This window comes from Rattus norvegicus, chromosome 4, assembly GCF_036323735.1.
Source record: "Rattus norvegicus strain BN/NHsdMcwi chromosome 4, GRCr8, whole genome shotgun sequence".
In the NCBI taxonomy this organism is placed as follows: Eukaryota; Metazoa; Chordata; class Mammalia; order Rodentia; family Muridae; genus Rattus; species Rattus norvegicus.
Window position 1 is genome coordinate 12,016,389 of NC_086022.1, and position 23,775 is coordinate 12,040,163.

Genomic DNA, 23,775 nt, shown 5'->3' on the forward strand with positions numbered 1-23,775 from the left:
GAAAAGAAGCCACCAACTAAACTGAGGCAGGGGAAGAAAAGTTGCCATCATTTCATGTGCTCCTTTGTGTTTCTGAACTTCCTCTGTGGGCCAAGCATTTTAATCCTGCAGGGGACCCAAAGCAGACAAACCACAGTTCAACTTCCTCTCGGGCAGTCATTGTTTATTACATTCACCAGCACGGTTTCAGTCGCTTGGGTTCTCATCTGGAAGCGAACACTGATAGACAGGTTCGAGGTTCTATGCTGAACATTCCCTATCGAGGTCTTTTGCCTGCATCCATCAGTGAGAGCTTCTCTGTAGGATTCAGGAGTAACTTTGTTGGTTGGTGTCTCCTCTCCTCTCCTCTCCTCTCCTCTCCCCTCCTCTCCCCTCCTCTCCTCTCCCCTCCCCTCCCCTCCCCTCCTTTCCTTTCCTCTCCTCTCCTCTCCTCTTCCCTTCTGAGCCAGGGTTTCTCTGGAACTCACAGAGATCCTCCTGCCTCTGTCTCTACCTCCAGAATGCTGGAAGGAGTGTCTTTTAGAGAAGTTTGACCAATGCATTGGCTAAGAGTGAAAAAGGAAGAATGTTGAACGGAAGTTCACTTAGGTAGAATTAACAACCAGCAATGTACAGTCTGATTTTGCCTCATCTTAAAAAATAATTTGTACTTCCTCTTATTTTGTTATAAAGCTTAACACTGTGGGCTGGATCTGAGATGGCTCAGTGGTTAAGAATGCACACTGCTCTTTTAGAGGACCTGAGTTCTATTTCCCACACCCACAGGCTGCCCACAGCAACCTGTAACTCCAGCTTCAGGGCCATCCATGCCCCCATGGGCACCTGCATACACACATGCCCATACCCACCCACAGACACATACGTACATACATTCATACATACATACATGTATATACATAATTAAGAATAAAATAAATCTTATACAAGACATCTTTTAGAATATTTAGTAAAATGAAAACACACGAAGAACAAAGTTTATGATTTCTTCATGTTTGTACAATGCTGGCTTGTCTTCTTGTGAAACTATGACACTGTCACAGTTACTATAACCGATATAAAGTTGTTATAAAGCTTCACACCTTTCTAGCACGATGAAGAAAATAAAATGTCTCTTTACTAGATCACAAATATTTTCAAAAGGACAACTTACAGAAGAAACCTGATATTCTCCTTCAACAGTAATTCTCTTGGGAGACATTGGCTAATGTAACACCTTCAGAGATAACGTGGGTGTTTTCATTTTCAGTTATGTTAGAGAAGCAATTAGTCAATGGATTTCTCAGCCTTATCTTTATGGCTTACCAGTAAGTATAACCGAGGTGAACTCCTTTCCTAAAAGACAAGACGTTTCCCCTTTCAGATTCCTGTAATGACAGTTTAACTTAAGGCGCTTGCTGCTCTGGGGGTTTAACCCAGGGCTTTACACTCGCCAGACAAATGCTCTGCCACTGAGCTGGGCCCTAGCACAGGCCTGTTCTCTTCCCCTTAAGATTTGGGGGCTGGGGATTTAGCTCAGTGGTAGAGCACTTACCTAGGAAGCACAAGGCCCTGGGTTCGGTCCCCAGCTCCGAAAAAAAGAACCAAAAAAAAAAAAAAAGATTTGGCATTCAGGGGTTGGGGATTTAGTTCAGTGGTAGAGCGCTTGCCTAGGAAGCGCAAGGCCCTGGGTTCGGTCCCCAGCTCTGAAAAAAAAGAAAAGAAAAGAAAAAAAAAAAAAGATTTGGCATTCAATCCCTTCTTGCCAGGATATTATTTCTAGGAAAAATGTATAAGGAACCTTGAAGGGTAAATTCTCTTTGCAAGGAGATCCAACTGGCTGTTTTCAGTTTGACCTGTCTGAAGAGATGGAAACAACCCAGGTTCTCTTCCTACACACCCTCGACATGGATCATCCCCCAGGATCCCAAAGTGTGTGGGGATGTCTCCCTCCCCAGCAAGCCAGCAAACAGCTGCACAGCAAATGGCGGCTGAGTGTCTTCTAATACACTTCCTTTCTGACTTTCTTTTTCCCTACCCGGAGATAGTAATTGATCCAAACGCTGAGAGGCTCAGATACCAGGGGAAAAAATACAGGCCTCCAAAATTTCTGATCGTCAGACTTAAATTTGGAGCTCTCATAACCTCTTCCTAGGCTTGATTAATTCGCTTTTAAAGCCCCACAGAGCCTGGGGAAACATTAATATTACTATGCCTACTGGCTTCCCACAGATCTTTAAAGGCAAACAGAGAAGCAGGTAGACAGAGAGATTGCTCGAACCAGGACTGGGGGAGTCTCTAGATCAGGAGCCTCTGTGCCATGCATTTGGGTGCACTATGCTTTTGCATGAACATGAGTTCTCTCGGATTTCTGCGAGTCTCCGCACCTTCAGCTGTGCAGACTTTCCCGAAGCCTGCCCTTTTGGGTTTTCATGGGAGTCTGTTGCATAAGCAGGACTGAAGTATGGACAGGCATGTAGAAGTGTGACTAGACAGAAAGGCATGATCTAATGCTAACGGACAGAGGGGGAATCCCAGCAAAGCTTGTCTGTTCAGACTCTTCTTGGTGTCTCTGTGGTGTCTCTCAGGTGTATGACAGAACCCTTCTGAGGATCTATCAGTCAGGGAGTGTGAAAGTATATTCCTATGCCCAGCTCTAAGACTGAAAAACAGGGAGTGATTAGGGATCGTTTCTAATTTGTATGGCTGAACTTGGGGAGAAAAGGGAGCGGGTGAATGAAAGCTACGAGAAGGTTAGAAAGGCTTTGCGGAAGCCTGCATCTTAGTCCTAGGGAACCACACCGGCATGACAAGAGATAGTCCTTTATCCCTTTCATGTCATTTCAAAGTTACTTTAGAACCCAAATCAAAAGGGTGAACACCAGGACTATAAGAGTTCCTAGCCAGGAATGAAGACAAACCCCCAAATGTGTTCACATCACAGGCCACAGTTCTGGAAATCTACTTACTGCTTTCTCCAGAAGCGAAAGCAGCATGAGTTGAGTCGAATGCTATAGGTGACAGAGATGGGAATCTTAGGGGGCTGTGTGAACAGCTGCAGATGACTCTCCCAGATGTGCGGTGCAAAGATGGGGTAGGACTGCATGTGCACTGATCCGTAAGGCTACAGGAAACAAGACTCTCTCGGGGTTCCTGAATAAGTCTGATAGGTCCCCATCTCCACAACAGTGGCTTGCTGTCTGTCTTCTGCGCCCTCTGATGCACAGGCCCATCTCTCCCTCTCAGCACTGCTCTGCTCATTAACTTGTCCCTCTTCTGCGTTCTGAAGTCCTCACTCCCCACTGTGTGATTGATCTTTTTCCTTCCAATTGTCAACTCAAGTTCTTAAAAGGTGCCAGTCTAGAGTTACCTCTTAAGCTCAGCTGCCCCAGGATATATGTTCCACGAAGTGGGTCGTATGAGAATGGGGTCCAGCCTCTGACACTGCAAAGCCCCTGACTAACACTTTAGGCACACTAAGCTTTTAGACTGTACTATGTTTAACACACTATTGAAGCAAAACTTGGGCATAATCTTACTGTCTCTTGTCTGTTTGGTTGTTTCATCCAGTAGTTCACTTTGCCACCACCGCTGACCTGGTGGTACTCACTGTGTAGCCCACAGTGGCTCTGGCTTGTGGAGGTTCTCCTGCCCCTCCCCCTCCTGCTGAGGTAACACGTGTGCACCACCATGCCTGGCCTTCCCATGTTTTTCAAAATACAATTCTTTCTTTCCATTTTAAGGTCATGTTATTTTCTTGTTTCCAGGCAACTTTAATGGAAGTACATTTTAGATACCCCTTTTCTTGAAGTTCCTGGGATGTAATACCACAGGGAAATGTTCAACTGGCCTTCTCAGAGGTCTGCTGTCAGGATGGTAAAGCCATTTAATAGTCTTAACTTGTCCCCACAAACACCGGAGACTGGCAGAGATGGGCAGGAAGGGCCTGGAATATGATGACTTCTGTAAAGTGTAACCCATTTTTCCCCTTTAAAACATTAAAGCATTTCCCCCTTTAAAATAGAATGTTCTTTTAGGCTTCCTCCCCTCTGTTGTTTTGCTACTAAAATATAAATGGTTCTGTGTAACGGTTAACTTATTATTAGATTCTTATTATTAAAAATTAATGTGTACAAGTTGTGATGCAAAGTAGAAGCAAACAGAAGTTTGTTCTTTGGTTTGGTTTTGTCTCAGAGGAAGGTGTACATTGATTTTATATGAACTTATGACTGTAGAACAGAAGGAAGGCAGCATACTGTTTCCTGTCTTCCTGGAGGAAGACAACAAACTTATTTAAAGGACACTCAGACTTCAGTGTCCCTCCAGTCAACCCATCCACACAGTCTGAGTTTAGCATTAGGAAGATGTCCCAGTGATCCCTTGACCTTGTCCCCACTCCCCAGTTCTCTGATTGGGTTGGTTGAGCATTAGTATTTTGGGGAAACATCCAAAGTGATTCTAGTGAGTTGACAGAGACCAGAGAAAGAATATTATCTTCCAGAACTCTCGTACTTGTACCCAGGGTACAGTGTCCATAGCTGAGATGCCAGGTTGTGTCTTACTGCAGCCAGCGCCTGCCAGGCTGCGGCCACTCATGCTGCAGCTAGCGCCCTCCAAACACAGCTGTGCTGGTCCCCACGTTTCTTAAGTTTCCCAGGCTTATCAACCGTTTCCTCCTCAGACTCCCCGCCCCCTCCCTGATTCGAATTCCTCCCCCCGCCTTTTTTTTCAAGAACAGTCCAGCTGATAGCTCTTGCATAAGTCTCCCCTCATGTCTTTGACTAGAGGGCTTGCTCCTCTGCTGGCAGCAACGAACTGATTGTGTCATCTCACTGACTGTTGCATCTGTTGGTGAGGCTCATGTCTTCAACTATTGGAATTTTGCCCTGGTCCTGTCTTTCTTTCCTGCCACCAGACACCCTGGTTCCTCAAACCCGGGTGTCAGTGACCAGCATGGCCAATGGGTGGTAAAACTGATGGTGTGAGTGTCTTATCCATATCTTGTTTATCTGTTTTATGGCCTCGCTGAGTCTCTGGATTTCCTCTTCTCTCTGTCTTTCACACTTCCACCTCTACTCCCCACCCCCATTCCCCAGGTCTTGTCTCTTTATACCAGGGCAACAGAAATGATCGTGTCAGTTCTGCCACAGACTGGGTTGGTCTGTGAAGATTTCTGTTACAGGGAATAGACTTAACTGTCTCCAGATTACATTGGGGGGGGGTGGGGAGAACAGGGGAAAGATAGGATTTCTCTGTGCAGCCCCAGCTCTGCTGGAACTCACTCTGTAGATTAGGCTGGTCTTGAACTCAAGAGACCTATCTACCTATCTCTGCCTCCTGAGTGCTGGGATTAAACACATGCGCCACTATGCTTGGCCTAGATTCTTACCCTCTAAGCAACATTATATTAGCCACATTATTTAAAACTTCTGTTGGGCTGGACTGGGAAGTGGATTCCTGGAACAGGGCAGGAAGCAAGCTCAAGGCAACCCAGTGAAACTATGTTTCCAAAAGGCCTCAAGCAAATACCTCCAGCCGGCATTTAACGTAAACCTGAGGTGTTCAACAGGGCTGTTATTAAAATTTATTAAAACCAGAGTTCCTGGGCTGGCATCATGGCTTACTGGTTAAAGGCACTTGCCACGCAAGGCTGAAAACCTGAGTTCGATCTCTGGACTCATATAGAGATAGAAGGAGAGAAACAATTCTACAAAAATGAACTTCACACACATACCACAGCACATGCACACCCATGCACATGTATCACACACACATGCACACATAAACACATACAAATATATACATAAACACACATAAACACACATACACACATAAACACATACAAATATATACATAAACACACAATGCACACACATACATATATACACATACACACATATATACATATACATATATACACATACACAATATACACACATACACACATATACACATACACACACATATATACAATATACACACATATGCACACACATATAGATACACACACCAATAAAGTTTTAAAAATGTAGGAGTTAGATTACTTCGTCTTCCCAGTCCTATGCTCCCAGAAATAAGACTCAGACTCAAAATATTTACAAATACCTTGGTCAAATAGCTAGTTTCTTCTCTAACTAGATATAACTTAAATTAACCCATTTATTCTAATCTACATTCTGCCACGTGGTTGGTTACCTGTACCTGTACCATGTGTCCATCTCATCACATCTTCCAAGGTGAATCTCCCCTTTCTGTAAAAAGACAAATCTGTTTCTTTCCTGTCGCCCCTGCTCCTGGTGTGTGGACTCTGAGACTAATTGTTTATTTTTAGATGCCTTGGCCATTAGCTTTGGCTTGTTCTCTGACTAGCTCATAACTTATTTAGCCCATTAGAGCTATCCTATGTCTCCCTTCCGCATGGTTAGTTGCCGCCCCTTCAGTCCAGACCTGCTTCTTTCTTAGCATCTTCCTCCTCGTCTCCCTCGAATCTCTCCTGTTTCCCAGAATTCTCTTTCATCCCTACAGTGCTCCACCTATTTCCCATTTCCTGCCTCAACTCATTGGATATATATATGCTTTTTTATTGACAGGTGGTGCCTAGAAGAGATTCTGTCTACAAAGCAAAGCAAAACCCAAACCAAACGAGAACACACCCTACGTTACCCTAATCATACCATATCCCAAGTGCTCAATACCCAAATTTACCATTGTTACCGTTTTGGACAGTACAATAGAGAGACTACCAGCATTGCAGACATCACTGTGAATGGTAAACATCTTTATCAGGCCTTTAGGTTTTTCATAGACCCATCTCAACTTCTGCTGTAGGCTGGTTTGTGACTTCTCATCTTTTACCGTACTCATTCTTGTGCTTCCTGACCACTCTGGGCCCTTTCCTAAGTCTATGACTTGGGGCAGGCTGCTCTCTTTCAGAAATAGCCCTTAACTTAAAACATTTTTGGGGCGGTTACTAAATATTGAACTTGGGGCTTAGCATATACTAGCAGGTGGCTCATGGCCAACGTTTACCTTCTGCCCTTTTTAAAAATAACTTTGATGGGTTCTTACCAAGTTGTCCAGGCTACTGTCAAGCTTGTGATCCTTCTGACTCTACTTCTCTGGTAGCTGGGAGCAGAGGCTTGCCCCTTCATCTCAGATGTACCCATCTTCTCAGATGTACCCATCTTCTCAGATAGACTAAGACGTCTTCCCTGTCCAGCACTTGACTTTTCTTGCCTTGTGTTCTTTTTGCGCATTGAACATGGTTGTGTTGGCTTTAAAGCCATTGGTTTTGCAATGTGCTTAATGAAACCTAACATGGTTTGGTTGACTCATTGATTTTATATATATTCTTTGGCATGTTTTAAAAACTTGCTTAGTGCTTTGGGAGAAAGTTTGACATCTCTAGCATTCAGTTAGACTCTCTTCCTGTCTTTCAGATTGGAGTTTGCTTTTTCTTTTCTTTTTCTCTTTCTTTCATTTCTTCTAATTCAACCAGAGTTGAGTTGAGAGGGCTGTAATAGGGGGAGCTTGGAACGTATGCAGTACTGGTTCACAGTATACATAACATTATCTGTAGGATAAGTAGGAGTGGAAGGTGAAAAATGGCTTATGGAAAAAAGCGGAGAAATATATTTTAAAAGATTTATTTTTTTCTTTAGAAACTAAAGTCCTGATGTGGGTGTTGGGAACTGAGCCCCATTCATCTGCAAGATCAGCAAGTTCTCTTAAGCTCTGAGACAGTTCCCTCTTTCCCTCTTTGACTATTAAAATTCTTTTAATTTATGTATGTATGTGTTAGGTGTACGATTGCCCGGATGAGTGCAGGAGGGCAACTGATCCCCTGAGACTGAACTTATAGAGGTTGTGAACGCTACCACCAGCTTCCACATGGGTGCAAGAGCAGCAAGTATTTTTAACCCCTAAGTCGTCTTTTAAACCCCATATTTGAAAATTTTAAGGCTAAGGTCAAAAGCAATGAACATAAGAAAAGGAAGTATTTTTATCTCTATCTCCAAGCACACACATACACACACACACACACCCCAGAATCTGATCAAATTTTGATATACTTTTTGTGAAATGATTTGAGTTATTGAATATTAGCTTGCTTTTCTTTTCTGATTACGTTTTATAGCATCTGGTAACACTTAAGCTCTAAAGGTCTCCTGAGATCCTGAGACCTTCACAGATCATCTTAGTTCCACCACCACTCATCTCTCCTGGGCGTTCCCCGACCACGCCCATCGCTCAGACCACGCCCACTCGAATCGCCCCCTCCTCCAGTACCAGTAGCTGCAGATTCTCATTGGTGGAGAAGTTGTTCTGGTCCCACCCTAGGGGTCAGTGATAGGCTGGTGCAGCGTGGGGCGGTGGTGGTTGGCTGCTTGGGGACGGGTCCCTGGTGGTGCCTCTCAGAGCGGCTGGCGGCAGTGGCGGCTGTCCGGGCTGGGTTGTCAGTCAGAGAGAGGAGGGAAGATGGCTCGCCCGGACTCGTGCTGCTAGAAGGAGAGGGGCAGGTGGCTCAGCTGCCGGCGGAGCGCCGTCGCCGGGTCGCCGTAGTCGCAGTGGTCGCCGTGGTCGTGAGGGGAGGCCGCGGTGGGTTCCGGAGCTGCTCTGGTGAGTCTGCCCGGAACGGCACGCCGGCCCCTGGGGCGCCGAGAGACCGAGAACTTTCTTTGGTCTGGGAGGAGCGGGGCTGAAGCAGTTGCCGGCGGCGGATAGGACTTCGTCCTGGGGCGGCGGCCCGTTTCGGGTAACGGCTCCGGCGCGAGGCGCGGCCCGAGAGCCCGAAGTTGGCCGCGGCCGGCTGCCTGCTGTGGACGAGGCTCGGTTCCCGGTTGGGCAGTGAGCTGGGGGCGCCCCAGGGTCGGCCTAGCGCGGAGCCCACCGTAGCCTATGGCCGCTGCCCACCCGTTCGTGCCGCCCAGAGTCCGCCCCGTGGCCCACGCGGGCTCCGCAGACCCCGGTGTTCTTCAGAGCCGTGCTCGCCAGGGTCTTGAATCCCTTGGGGCGGGGGGGTTCAGAGTGCCAGCCGGGTCTGTCCATCACCAGAAGCTCCTCTTCTGCCTGTGCCGCGCTGGACCCCGGAGTTCTGCCTCTTCTGAGGCTGCTGTAACCGCCCTCGAGGATCGACAAGGCTTTCTTTCCACAGAACACAGGGTTTTGTTTTTTGTTTTGTAAGCTTTCTTTCTTTTTTTGCACGAAAACACCCCAGGTTTGCATGCTTCGGCAAAACTGGGTCCCTGCCCTGCAGCGTGCAGGCGTTTGCTTTGTACCTTTAGAGTTTAGAGGTTCCTGGAGGATTTAAATTTGGCCCTAGTGGTTTTGCACTGCACTGAACCGCTTCTGGGATAAAACGCTATCGCGCGCGGGCAGTGGCTCCGCTGCTCAGGTAGGGGGAGTGCTGCTACTACACAGAGACTGCTACTGGTTGCATGCCGGGTAACACTGGCTTTTTGTAAAGTGGATGTCCTTTGGGTAACAGTAGGTTTTGGAGGAGATGTAGCAGCCCTGTGGTTCATGCCACGCGTTGCAGTTTGAGGTTTACAGTTGTTACAACTTTATCTACATAAAGCCACAAAGATTAGGGTAACCTTGAAACAGTGCGATAGTTCTGGGAGGTGTGTTTTCCTAAGGCTCTGTTGCCAATAGCACCAGCCTCTCTCCCCACCCCCACCCCCTATCATTTGTGAGCACTTTCCCCCTTTTGGTGAATACATTTTAAGGTTTACAGGATGAATCTGTGTACCATGTTTTGAAGTACAGGGAAGGACAGAAAAGAAAAAAGGCTTCTTTGTCAGGAGTAGACTCAAAGTCAAGTATTCAGATAATAACACTTTAGTAGCAAGAGGGAAGCCCTGTATGTATTTAGAAAACAGATTCTACAATTGACTCATTTTACAGTCATTTGATTTATTAACATTATTTCCAGAAACAGACTAGAAATCCTATTAATAGTCGGTAGCAACAGTCGCTGGACATGAATGCTGCGTGGGGAATGGGTTGGGTCAGCTCACAGTTCCTGTTGTCTGTCCTTTCATCAGGCTTGGTGGCAAGTGCTCTTACCATTGGGCCAGATCAAACGACCCTGCTTTCCTTCTTGTTGTTTGTTTTGATTCCTATATTTTATAAAATCCCTTTTGGTTGCTTTTTTTTTTCTTTAAAGAATGGTGTAATTTTGACAATATGCTTAAATATATCTTCTAGTTCACTCTTATCCAGCATCCTGTTGCCTATTATTTATTTTGTAATCAGACCTAAGAACTCTTCCTAGGTGACTTTTAAGAGTGCAGCTCAGAAACCAGTCATCAGATAACTGGTGGCACTAAAGTAGAGACGTGTGAATAAGGCTTTTCAAGAAAACCACAGTAAAGAAAGGAGAAAATGCTGGCAATGGAACAGCACTTCTCTATCTTGGCCATACATATATAATCTTTTGCAGAACTTAACATTTTTTACTCTGAGAAGGAGCCTTCCCACCCTCTTTCCAATGAGGCAGGATAGGACCTACACAACAGCAATTATTTAAACAAGAACTTTCTGAAGTATAATTGGCATGTAATAAACCATACGTATTTCAGTTGTGCCATTTAATGCTTAATATGTTTATATTTATTACCATAATTAAAGTAACGAACCCATACGTTACCTCCTAAGATTTGTTTATATCCTTTGTTAATGTCTCCTTCTGGTTCTCAGGGAACACTTACTTTCTGTTGGTATAGGATGCTTGCCTGAAGATGTTTACATCTCTTGGAAATATTATTGATTTCCTACATATTTTAAATGTGTGAACATGATTGAAAAACCACTTGAAGCTGGAGAACTGGCCCAGCAATTAAGAGCACTTGTTCTTGCAGAGGACCCTGGTGTGGTTCCTAGCATTCACATGATTGCTATTCCCAGTGATTCTTAACTCCAGTTCCAGGAGATAAGATGCCTGCTTACCTTCAGAGGTATCAGGCGCTCACATATGCAGACAAAACACTCAAACTGTAAAATAAGTCTTCTATAAAAAGCCCACCACAGTAGAGCATAGGTTTAAAGAGTTTAAGGTTTGTTTGTACATGCATGAGGAAAGAGAGCAGAGTTGAGGTAAAACATTTGGGGGTGGGTATGAGGCAGTTAATACACACTGAGTCCTTGGGGGGCTGGAAAGAAAGTTGACCAGTAAGAGATGCATTTCTAACAGGGAACAAGCTGATAAAGACAGTGTAGTTCTTTGTTATAATTGTCAGTTACCAGCAGTACTAAGTTTGGTTTCCTAAATTGCCTTTTAAAGGTCCTCACAAAGGTTAAGAAGGCGTCCTAATATTGTGAGAACATCCTTCAGAAGAACACCTTCTGTGGAGCCTGACACCCGTAGCATCAATGTGTTGTGGGGGAGAGTGGGGGATTAGCAGTTTGTTGTTCTTTTTGAAATTCAAGTGCTGCCAGGCAGTCCTTTTAGTCTTCCAGAGTTGGGCTGCTTATCTGAATGGAGGAAGGACATTTAGTAATTGAAAATCCTGTTTAAATTGGCTATGGGGTGCTTAGCCCCAGCTAATGCATTTCAACACCTTCTGTACACCTATGGCTCAGAGGATGTCATGGAAAAGGGGGTGGAAAGATTGCTTGGAGTCAGAGGACAGAGCTGGAATGTCTGCTCTAAGTGTCTTCCATATATGACAGAAATCTTATGCATGCACCTGGAAATTGCAACAATATGGTTTCCTAAACCAGACCAAAAAAATAACTGTACCAATTGGCATGTCAAGTGTCATGAGTTTTTTTCCATGAAAGAAGAGCTACAGGCATTGGTAGGTGTTTGAGAGAGGAAGAATCAGTTTTCCCCAGGGATGAGCTCTGTGGTAGGCTAGATAATCCCAAGAAGTCAGCCCTAAGTGTACAAGAAACCTTTAGGGCTACACAGTCAGATGTTCGAAATTTTCACCTAAGATCTGTTTTTAAAATGCTCTTTTGGGGCTGGGGATTTAGCTCAGTGGTAGAGCGCTTACCTAGGAAGCGCAAGGCCCTGGGTTCGGTCCCCAGCTCCGAAAAAAAGAACCAAAAAAAAAAAAAATGCTCTTTTGTCTCTTTCTTTGTTTGAAGTGAGACATTAAATCTGGTCACATGCCCTCAGAATGTATGCTGAGATGCCCTTGTGTCTCTATTTTAACCTTTTGGTGGGTGGTTGTAGTAGACGTCTCAGTAGACTCCAGGGCTCTTCTGGGGATAAGACATCTTGATAGTAGTTTGTCTCCGAAGTGTATGAGAATGATCTATCTCATAGTGTACCATTTCCCCCCCACTATAAACTTTGTAGTGCATTGTTTCCTGAATACAAAGAGAAAGCTCGAGCAGAGGACTTGAAGGGACTTTTTTCTCTCTTCCTCGGCAGGTTTGAAGTAGTTTAGCTGAGTAAGTGTGTAGGTCTTCCTTGTAGCTTGTGGAGATCTCAAATTTGGCTTGTCTTTTTTTAAGTACTTTAAATTTAATTGTAAACTTTATGAAATAGGGAATTATCATTCCTATTTTACAGTCAAAAATGGAGACTCAGATGTTAAGTCTCAGCTAAAGTTAAGTATAGAGAGATGAAACCCAATTTTTGTCTCACAGCTTCTATTGTGTGTGTTGTATATGTTCCTGTAGGCTAGATGTCAGCATCAGTTGGCTTCTTCAGTCATCCTCTGTGTTATATTTTGAGTCAGGGTCTCTTGCTGAACCTGCAGCTGGTCAATTAGGCTAGACTAGCTGGCCAGCAAAGCCATCGAGGTCCTCCTATCTCCAGCACTGAGATCTCAGGCATGCCGGTCTTTACTTGGTGTGCAGGAGACAAACTCAGGTCCTCACCCTTGTGTAGTAAGCATTTGGCCCACTGAGCCATTTCCCCAATCCCTGTATTTTGCAGCAGTCCCCTAGCATGTTCCTGACTGGACACTTTTTGCTCTTCTTGTTACTGAGAAATAAATATAATCATTTATGTGAAATCTTACTGTTTTTCTTCTTTGTATAAATATATTTTTGTACCCCCATCATAATTATCCCTGGTCTCTTCTGTGTTAATGTTGTCTCTTCTGGTACTCTTAACGAGTACTGCCTAATAGTGATGGTAGTAGGTGACTCTGAAGTGGGTGAGGTGAGATGGGAAACTGAAGATTTGTGTAAGACATATACAACATGTTTAACAGTTTAAAACGCGTGCCCAGACAAAACTAAAGCTTAAGACCTAGGCTTGTTGGGTCCAAAGATTTATTTATACTCCCAAGTCCTGTGTGTATGTTGTCAAGAATGTTACTGTAAAAGTATTGTTCATAAGAGGTCTATGAGTTTGGAAAACAGTGCTTTTTCACTGTGGTCCAAATGTCTGTTCTCGTAGAGCTTTGTGTCAGCAGCATTCAGTAGTAAATGTTACGTTTGTTTCCCGTTTTCTTGAACAATGAATCTAAAGATTACTTGATGAACATTAATAGTTTCTCGTTCTATGCTAAGAATTTATTTAGCAATTTGTATTTGACTTAATAAACTGTGTATGAGTTCTTAAATTTATACTATGAAAATCATGTTGAGTTTCAGCTGTTGGAAGATTTATATTTATTTGTGTTTATGTCTAGTAAGAGCCAGGCACTATGACGAATGTCAGCTAGTCTGGAGGCTGAGATGGGAGCTAGTACCTAAGCCTATCAGACCAGCCTGGGCAATATACTGAAGCCCTGTTTTAAAACAAAAAGAATAGAATGATGTAATGTGTAGGCTAGGAAATTTAATAGAAGAATGTGAGCTTTAAAAGCGCTTAAGTTGGGCAAAAAATTAATGCGCTTTTTAAACTCTCCCTCGCCTTGAAATATAACTGAAGAGTTTAGAGCACTGGTTCTGATCAGTATCCATAGACTGTCTGTCCCTGTCTGCTATAGAAAGTGGCCATGCAGACATCTCTGAACTGCTAGATGTACTACTTACTCTTTTGACCTAAATGTCAAAGTTCACAGTGATTTGTTACTTGGTGGCTGTTGCAGACAGAGTGGTAGGCAGAGTGACAGCACTGTCCTCAAAGCAGCACACATAATTAGAAAAGGGGAGGGGGTTGGGGATTTAGCTCAGTGGTAGAGCGCTTGCCTAGGAAGCGCAAGGCCCTGGGTTCGGTCCCCAGCTCTGAAAAAAAAAAAAAAAGAAAGAAAGAAAAGGGGAGACCATTCTGGGAAATTACGAAGCATGAGGTTGATCTTGCTAAGGGAATGGAGAGGAAGGTAGCAGTGGTTTAGAATGAGTGGAGAACCTAAAACACACAAGTCAAACAGATGTGCATAGGAAACAGAAAACAGTCACATGGATGATAAAAACCAGAGCATTATCATCTGAGGTGGAGATAGAAGGTCAGTGTGGAAGAAGGGTGCTTGGGGCAAAGTTGCAGCATGAACCTGGAGGAAAAACTGCCTGACTTGCTATCTGTGAGGCCATGGAGAGCTTATTTTGGAAACCAAAGTTAGCTGGTACAGGGTTGATTACGGGAGCAACTGACAGCAAGCAGCTGGAGGCAGTAGATGAGGCTGCCGGTCAGATGTCAGTACAGAATGACTTAGGGTGGAAGTGGCACTGGGATTGGGAGACTTGGTCTTCTGACGCTGTAAAGTGTTGGACCACATTCTCAGTTGTCCAAATGGTAGATTTCATATTAGTTACCGTATAGACTCGCCTTTTCTTGAGCATCTACAGTGTGCCAGTTTATTAGTTAATGCTAGGTTGAGAAATTTTTGTTTGTTTGTTTGTTTGTTTTTTTGTTTGTTTTTAAAGGACCAGCCAAGAAAGGCTAAGAAAAACAAAAGTTTTTCTCCTTGTTGTTTTCTCCCTGAGGGCTACAAATGTGTTCTGCAGGATTAGGTCACTCCGTAGAAAGGTCAGCATCATCATGGAATAAGACTCAGCTGGCTGAAGAACAGTAATTGGAGCAGAAATTCTCCTTGCCATCATATTATAGACTTTCCAAGAATTAATTATAATATAATCTGATTTATTGAATTGGAATTCCACCAGCCACAAATTAATTATTGCTAAAAATTCAAGCAGGCTTTAAATTTTCTTTTTTTTAAAAAAAAAATCACTTCCTTCAGAAGCAACACATAGTTGAAAAAGAAATGCTTAAAATACTTCAGAGATTAACAGTCCTTAGAGAACTTTTAAGTACTTTGGGTGAAGCCAAGATAAAAACTTTTGTGGTGCCAACTTTAGCTTCCTATTCAGCCATAAGCAACATTTTATTATATTAGTGTAAAACTTAATATTATTGGAGACTATTTTTAAAATTATTTTATACAAGTGTCTACTAAACCAAATTCTGCTAGTCAGTGCAGTCACAGTGCTTTGATTACTGTGTAACTGTTAAGACAAACACCTGTCCTAATGAGACCCTCCACCATGTTTCTGATTTGAAAGATCCATTGTTTCCTGTCTTCCACTGACTGAATCTAGGATGAGGGCCTTTCACAAGCTAGCAGGTGCTGTACCCCTGAGGCAGCCTAGATCTGTTGCATTTTAAAAGTATGTCTCATTAGTAGGCATGCATGCCATTAACAATGTTTTCTTGCATTTTCTCATTGTATTGCCTTGTTACTCAACATTTTCCATTGAACATCTGGGCTCCACTGGCGAACTTCTCTAATGGTTAAATCCCATTCCAACTTACTAAAGGGCAGTGACTCACTCCAAAGCTTCAACCCACAAGTTAATCAGAATTTGGTTCTCTTGACATTTCCCTCTTGCTTTTGTCCCTAGCAGTAAAAACTGCCACTTAAAATGCAAAAAGCTTTAGGAAGGTAAAACAACTGTGCTTTGAAGACTGTATTTTTGTGTGCTGTTATGTTTGGGAAAGAGAAAGGATGGGGAGTGATAGCAAAATGATAGGAACATACTTGCTTTGTGGGGTTTTTTTTTCTATTCTTTTTTTTTTTTTTTTTTGGTTCTTTTTTTTCGGAGCTGGGGACTGAACCCAGGGCCTTGCGCTTCCTAGGCAAGTGCTGTACCACTGAGCTAAATCCCCAACTTTTTTCTATTCTTTTTTTTTTTTTTTTTTTTTTTTTTTTTGAGCTGAGGACCGAACCACTTTTTTCTATTCTTAAACCTATGTAATGAGTTTTTACTTTTATTGTCTAATTTCACTGAGTACACCCTGATTCATCTTGATTTATTTCAAAAGGGATAAGGAATACTTGCTTCTTGTCTCCACTAATAGACTGTGAATCCCTTAGGTCAGCTAGTGTGTCACATCCTTTTCTGTGGCAAGTAAGATAGAGTGGACAGTTAATAAATATGAGTAAGTGGAAGATATTTAAACATTAGTATAAGAAAAGAGCCAGGTTGATTGTTGGATCTTGGTTGATTGTAGCTTTGGTGCTATTATGGGCTGACTTGTGTCCCCTTCCAAAATATATGTCAATTCTCAACTAGCTCCTTCAATAAAACTGGTGATAGAATCTTTACAGAGGTAATTAACATGAAAATTAGGCCATTAAGGTGGGTACTAATCCAGGAAGACCAGAGTCCTTGAAAGAACTGGAACTTTGGACATGGCAGTTAAAGAGGGACAGGATGTGAAGATGGCAGCTACCTCCAGGCCAGAGAGAAAAGCTGAAGGCAGATCCCTGTTTCCTGGCTCTCAGCAGGAACCCACCTTGATCTCAGACTCTAGCCTGGAGCACCCTGGGAATGTACATTTCTGAGCTTAATTCACACAGTCTGTGCTGCTTCACTACACTGCTGTGTTAATACAGCTCTAAGAAATGTGCGTGGCTTAACCAGCAACATCTCAAAGCCCAGCACTTGCTTATTCCCAAGAACCCCCCCACCCCCAAACATTTCAAGTTTCCTCTAGGCGAGATATAACAGAGAAACGGACAGAGCTATTTACCTCCTCTGTCAGCTTCCCAGTACAGGACTACAGTGGCAAGTGGCTAAACTTTTAGTTTGATTGAATTTGTTGGATTTGACCAAGAGAAGGTGTTCATGAGCTTCTAGGTTTGTAAGGGCGCTGGAGCCGCAGACAGCAGACCTGGTTGGGTTTTCGAGGCAGGGCTATCTAGTATGATGTTAGTTCAGCTGACTGCATTACAGCTGCAGCTCACTCTTGTCTCTCTTCTGCCCGAGGTACACCCAGCCGAGAGCACAGTGTGTCTTTTGGTTCACGTCCATTTCCTTGATGATTTTGGTGCCCCCTGGTCACCAAGCATACTAAGTTACCACAGCCATGTATCAGTTTTTCATTCATGCTTTAGCTATACGCTATGTAAAGCTGTGTAAATTTTTTTTTACCATTTCTTTAAATTAAGTTATATCAAATAGTGCTGTGTTTAGTCAGATTTTACAGATTCCTTGCTGAAAACCTAGTTTTGAATATGTACAAAAGAGTTCTTTCATCATGTGAGGCTTCAGAAAGTAAATGTGATTTACTACAGAATGGAATAAAAGTCTTGGTCCCCAAGGGAGCACTTTTGTTTGTCATTCAACAAAGAAAAAGCAACAACTCTGACAGGTGAGAAAGTAAGACTTCTTACTTGATGTTGACATAAACTTGTCACAGCCTGTGCGTCTATGGAGCATCCTTACTGTTGATATGTGAGCACCCTGGTAAGCAGTGATGCATTGTAGTGTTTATTTTCTGATGCTAGAATTGATCCTGTATCTAAGCTCATAGAAGCAACGTGCTCCTAACTAATGGTGCAGCTTCCATAGGCCCTTTCCTTTCTTTTGTTACAACTGAAGAAAATACTGAAACCAGGGCTTTCCCCCAAATCAGATGCAGGTAAGTGGCAGGTCTGAGTCTTAGCTGAAGACCTTCCCTCCAGTTCTCTACCATGTCCTTTCTGTGGTCCTCTCTTGTTCTTCACTTGGCTAGGTCTCTCTACCCCCTGGCCTCCCTCCCTCCCTCTCTCCCTCTCTCCCTCTCTCCCTCCCTCCCTCCCTTCCTCCCTCCCTTCCTAGTGAAAACAAAATAATCGTGTCAGTAGGGATACTGAGGCAGGAAAACTGTTAATTTTCGTTTTAGCCTGGGCTATGTAGAGGCAGCAACTGAGAGAGAAATAAATCAAGCCGAGCTGGGCATATTGCTTATGCCTGAACACTCAGCACTCAGGAGGCTGAGGCAAGGGCTTTGCCGTGAGTTTAAGGCCAGCCTGAATTTTATAGAGAATCGGAAGCCACTAGGACTCCACAGCAATCAGAAGTGTCTATGAGGATCCAACTGTTCAGCCAAAGCATTAAAGAAGTTTGTAGATATGTGAGGCAGTGCTGCCCATCTCAGTAGGGTTTTTGTTTTATATTGACATGGGACAGGCGTAACATTTTATCTTTAAATGAGCACTTAAGATCTTAAAATATGCTTTTAAAATTAAATATCATAAACATTAATATAAAAGTAAGTATAACTGCCTAGAGTTTTCAATAAGCTTTTTTAAAGGCATTGGTGAAGGCCAACAGTTTTTTGTGTTTTAAATAGTGTCCTCTTGTCAAGTGCTGGGATTACAGGTGTATACTAGCATGCCAGACACACGGACACACGCACGCTCATACACACAGATCAACATTTGATAACTGCTGCTAAGCACTTGTAATCAGCCCACCACAAAATGGCCAGTACCCCATCGATTGATGTCTTTCCTCATGTACTGCCCTCCCTTCCTTAGCCACCTGCCTTAGCCACAGAAAGCAGACCTTAGGGTCTTTTTGCCAATAGGGCAAAGTAATGGAAATCCTTGCGTTGTACTCTATAAGCAATCAAGGACTTGTTGAATTATTATGTTGCAATTTCAATATATAGTAATATTGACTTTTTGCAAGTATAAAAATATTACATCCCTCCTTAAGAGAATCCCCCCTGGCTGTCTGTTTTTGCCTATTCATAGCCTCTTTCTTTGTTTCTACTCTGGTGCTGCCACCCTGTAGTCTGCATAGATTGTATGAACTGGACAGGGGTTGAATGACTGAAGTGTCAGCCTGAGGCTCTGGTCTAGTCAGTATGTGAAAAGCATTCCTAACGACTGTGCATCAACACAACAGTCATGGCAGCCAGTGCTCTTCAGGTAATGTTTGTAGCCCACTTTGTTCAGCAACCTCATTTTTAGCCTCCTGTCAGCAGCCTTTAAGATTTCTGTGTCTTCATCATTAGAGCTGGGTGAGGTGCGTTTGACTGAGTCAGTACTTGAGTACCCAACATGTACAACAATTCTATTTTATGACAGCTGATATAGATATTTTAGAAAAAAATCTTAATTCCTCCAATAATTGCTCTTGTAGATGTCTACCTAAAGTATACTCGAAAATGTTATTTATGGTTTCTTATATTTAATGAAGTACATAATTTTATTTCTAATAAGAGATCTTCTAAGTGGTTACACATGTCAATCAGTCTCTGTTGCCTTTGAGTGAGGCATTGGAGGCCCACAGATTCAGTGCCATGACACTGCCCTAACATTTTCCCTTGCACACACACACACCTCATCAGCATGAACCCTGAGTTCTTTCTGGACAGACTGTAAAAAGCTGACAAGCAAAAGGGAGGCAGAGCAGAGAGAAGTGTCACACAGAGGCCACAGTGGATGAGGGGAGTAAAGAGAAGTAGACAGACGATGCCTGTTTCGTGGGGTGAGTTTGATGTGGAGGGCCGGAGATATGGTGGTCGCATCTGAGATAGCATGACGCTTCAGCAAGATCAACATGGCAGCAAGTGTATGGTGCACTGCACAGGGAGGAGTCCAGAACAGGAGTGCTGCATGAGCAGCTGTGCAGACAGTGCAGTGCAGGCTCTCTGTTGCTGTGGAGATGGGAAGCAGATGGCAGATTTGACAAGCGTCCCTGTGCTGGGTGGGATCTACTCCTTCATTCAGCAGATATTTATTAGATACTGTATGCATTTGTGCTATTAATATCTGAACCTAGTTTTCTATAATTACTAACATAATTTTAAGCTCTAAAATTGTTGCATAATTTTATATTTTTTATTTATGTTTTTATTTTATTGTGCTGTTGGAGACAGAACCAGGGCTTGTGCACATCAAGCAAGCAGTCTCCTAACTGAGCTATATCTCATACCCAAAATGATTACATAATTTGTATTTGAAGACATATTACATTAGCTTAATGGGGGTGGGGGGGCACACTTTCAAGATGTGGAGGCAGGTGGATCTCTGAGTTTGATGCCAGCCTGGCCCACTATAGCAAGTTCCAGGTCAGTTGAGGCTACATAGTGAGACCCTGTCTCATCTACCCACCAAAGCAACAACAACTAGAAGTAAAATATTACTAAAATAATAAAATTATGAATTGGGCATGGTGATGCTCACTTGTAGTCCTGTAATACCAGCCCTTGGAAGGCTGAGGCAACAGAATCACCATGAGCTCCAGGCTAGCCTGGGCTACATGAGACCCTGTCTTTAAAAAAGCTGAAATTAAATACATAATAAAGTAAAATGACGAATAATTCACTCTGGTACTAGAATTTTTGGTATGTACTTTTGTGGAGATGTGTGCTTTTAGATGAATGTTCTAGGTCCTTCAAAAATGAAGAGCAAGGCCCAGAGAAATGGCCAGCAGTTGAGAATGAGTGCTGCTCTTCCAGAGACCTTAATTTGGTTGCCAGCGTGCACATTCATTACAGCCACCTATAAGTCCAATTCGGGGAACCTGATGCCCTTTTCTCACTCTGAGAGCAACCTTTCCAACATATACAGAAATAAATATTTAAAAAGAAAAGTAAAACATTTTTCTCCAAATATTTAATAGTCTATTCGATTAGCAAATGGGAAGGCAGCTACTTAATCAGATAAGAAGTCTTCTGTCAAGAACAAAAAAGGAAAGAAAAAAAGGAAGGAAGTTCTTTACTGGAGAGTAGAACTTAAAACTTAAGCAGTACTTCAAGCTGTGGGATAGTTTAAAAAAAAACAAAACTAAGAAGTCCTTTTAAATTTAAAGTAATTTTCTCTGCTTAGAGCCAATAACAAAAAAAAAATGTATGAGGCCACTTAATGGTGTTAGCCATTTTTATAAAATAGGGTTTTCCTTAAGTAAATGTTGATTCATATATAATCATTACATGCTGGGTACATAGGACCTAATGGGGCCGAGAAGTTATGAACCTCGTTGTTTATTAGTTTGTTGATGAGAAAGTTAAATGGGAACATTTTACTACAAAAACAGTACCTTCTTCTTACCGTCTGTGGTGGTTTGAATGAGAATGGTTCCCATATAGGTTCATATGATCAAATACTTGGTCCCTTGTTGTTGGAACTGTTTGGGAAGGATTAGGAGGTGGGGCCTTGTTGAATTTCAAAAGACTGAATTGATTCCCAGTGTCTCTGCTTCCTGTTTGTGATTCTGCTGCCATGTTCCCTGCCATGATAGTGATGGACTGCCATTTCTCTGTAACCATAAGACCAAAACAAACCTTTCCTTTTATAAGTTGTCTTGGTTATAGTGTTTTATCACAGCAACAGAAAAGTAGCTAATAAACTTTCATAGTTGTAAATGTGTTTCCAACTTACTTTCTTTAAATTTTCCCTCCATTAGAGCTCAGTGAGAACCTGGCTTCCACTGACTCCATCCCAATGACATTGTTCTAGTGTATGCTCTCAGGCCATCACTGTAATCAATGTCATCTTCTGTAATCAGTCCTCACAGTTAATGCTTTCCCCCTTGACATTGTTCCTATTTCCTCATTCAGAGATTTCTATTTCATTGTCTTATCTGGATCTATCATCAGCATAAACCCTATACCATTTCTATATTACTATACTGAGACACAGATTTTTGACATGAACACTTACTTAGTTTGACACTTCCTATTCTCAGATTACACCCAGTTTGGATAAATCATTTGCTGGCATTACACTAACACTTATTGTTGGATGACTTGATGTGTCTCCAATTATGATCCCTACTTTTTCTTTAGCATGAAATTCCTGTGCTGGTAGCTGGTAATAGGGCTCAGTAGGATAAAAAACCATTAAGCCTAATGACCTCAGTTAGATCTCCTGAACCCCCATAGTGGAAGGAGAGAACCGACTCTACCAAGTTGTTTTCTGACTGTCATATACATATATTGCAGGTGTAGGTGTGTGTGTGTGTGTGTGTGTGTGTGTGTGTGTGTGTGTGTGTGTAGACACTTTCTTTTTCTAGGATGACTTTTTATTGCATGCAATGATGTCACCTATCTTGGGATGGTTAATTAATGAAGTAAATGTACTATTAAAACTGAGAATGGGGCTGGGAATATGGTTCATTTGGAAGAGTGTGTTCTGAGCATGCATGAAGCCCTGGGCTTGTTCCCCAGCACAACATAAACCAGATAAAGTTGCTTGAGTCCATAATCCCACCACTTGGGAGGCAGAGGCAGAAGACCAGAGTTGGAGGCTAGCCTGAAACCAGAATCCATGCCCCAAACTAGTAAAAACAATATATGTTTATATAAGTATTCATCCATGAAATAAGTATTTGCATACCTATTATGTGTGAGCCAATGTCAAGGCTATCTTGTAACTTAAATGTTAAAAATATGACTAGGTAAGTACAAGAAAATAGTGAGCTGTTTGGCTGCTCTTTGTTTTGCTTTTTTGAAGACTTCGAGGTTTTACCAATTCCAAGCCTAATGTGAACTCTTTCTGTGAAACATTGGTTGCTAAGGAAAGTTAATAAAATTTTAGGTTTCCTTGATAGAAGTATTGTATCTTGTTAGATTTTTTCGTTATTATATTTACACAAATACTAGATATGTTTACCATTTCTATACTTTAAAGGACTCTTCTAAACAAACTTTTATCTACTCAAGTCTTTACCTTGATCTCAACTTTTGGATCATAGTTAAACATCTGTTCCAGGGAGCTAGTCTCTGTGATAGCAAGGAGCTGGATTCAGGCTGAATATAAGGAAATTAGAGTTTCAGAATTAGGAAATTGAGACACATAGGTTTGATGTAGAAGAATCGCACTTTAGTTAGGAAGCCAGTGAGCAAATAACACAGCAAAATAACAAGGACTGACAGCAGACGAGCGGGTCTGCCCTCTAACTTTTATGTCAGTCCAGTTTCCTCAAGAGGACTGTTCCGCACTTCTGTTCCTTGTGTGTCCGTCAGATTCCCTGCAGGCATTCTCTCTGAGAGAGCGCCCAAGCAGCCTTTCTGGAACTACTTCCATTTCTTGACCAATTCTTTTAAGAGTCACACAGATGTTGAAATGAGCACTTCTTGTTACTATGAGAATAGCTTATGCCTCAGGGGTTTAGCATTTGTTCTAAAAAGCATTCTAGGGCTGGGAGCATAGCTTAGATGCTAGAGTGTCTGCACAGCATGTACAGAGTTCTGGGTCTGTACAGAACTAAAAGAATCCTGGCATGATGGTGCATACTTGCAGTCTTAGCACTTGAGAGGTGGAGACAGGAGGTTCATTCCCAGCTATATGGGAAGTTTGCCAGCAGCTTGGACTACGTGGAACTCTGTCTCAACATTAACACCCCAAGCATCTGCTTCATACTGTGAGGTTGATGTTTCCTGGTGGCAGAAAACCATATTTTTTTTTTGTGGTAGTTTTATTATATAGTTTCCAAATCTGTTGAGATTATCTTTTTTAAGTCTCAAAATTCATACTTTTAATTTAAAGATATTATGTAAAATTGTGCACTGGGTTCTGTCATCAAAATTAATTACCCCTTGGGAAAGTATTAACATGTGAGAACTATCTGTATATTCATCTTTTAAGATAGTATGGGTTGAGATATGGATTTTATAGTCTTTCACATATGTCTTTTACTGAAACATTAAGATGTTAAAAATTAACAATGTCT

The 23,775-nt window shown here is 42.5% G+C and overlaps 1 protein-coding gene across 3 annotated transcripts in view; it reads left to right on the forward strand.

Annotated features, from left to right (window-relative positions):
• Positions 1-8,303: 8,303 nt before the first annotated feature.
• Positions 8,304-23,775, forward strand: part of Hycc1 (hyccin PI4KA lipid kinase complex subunit 1) — a 106,813-nt gene continuing 91,341 nt past the window's right edge. For 2 of the 3 annotated variants that reach the window (XM_017592774.3, XM_006235961.5), the window contains exon 1: positions 8,304-8,595. The gene's annotated coding sequence lies outside the window, so the exon portion shown is untranslated. The remainder of the gene's footprint in view (positions 8,596-23,775) is intronic. The other variant, NM_001191969.1, reaches the window with a different exon arrangement.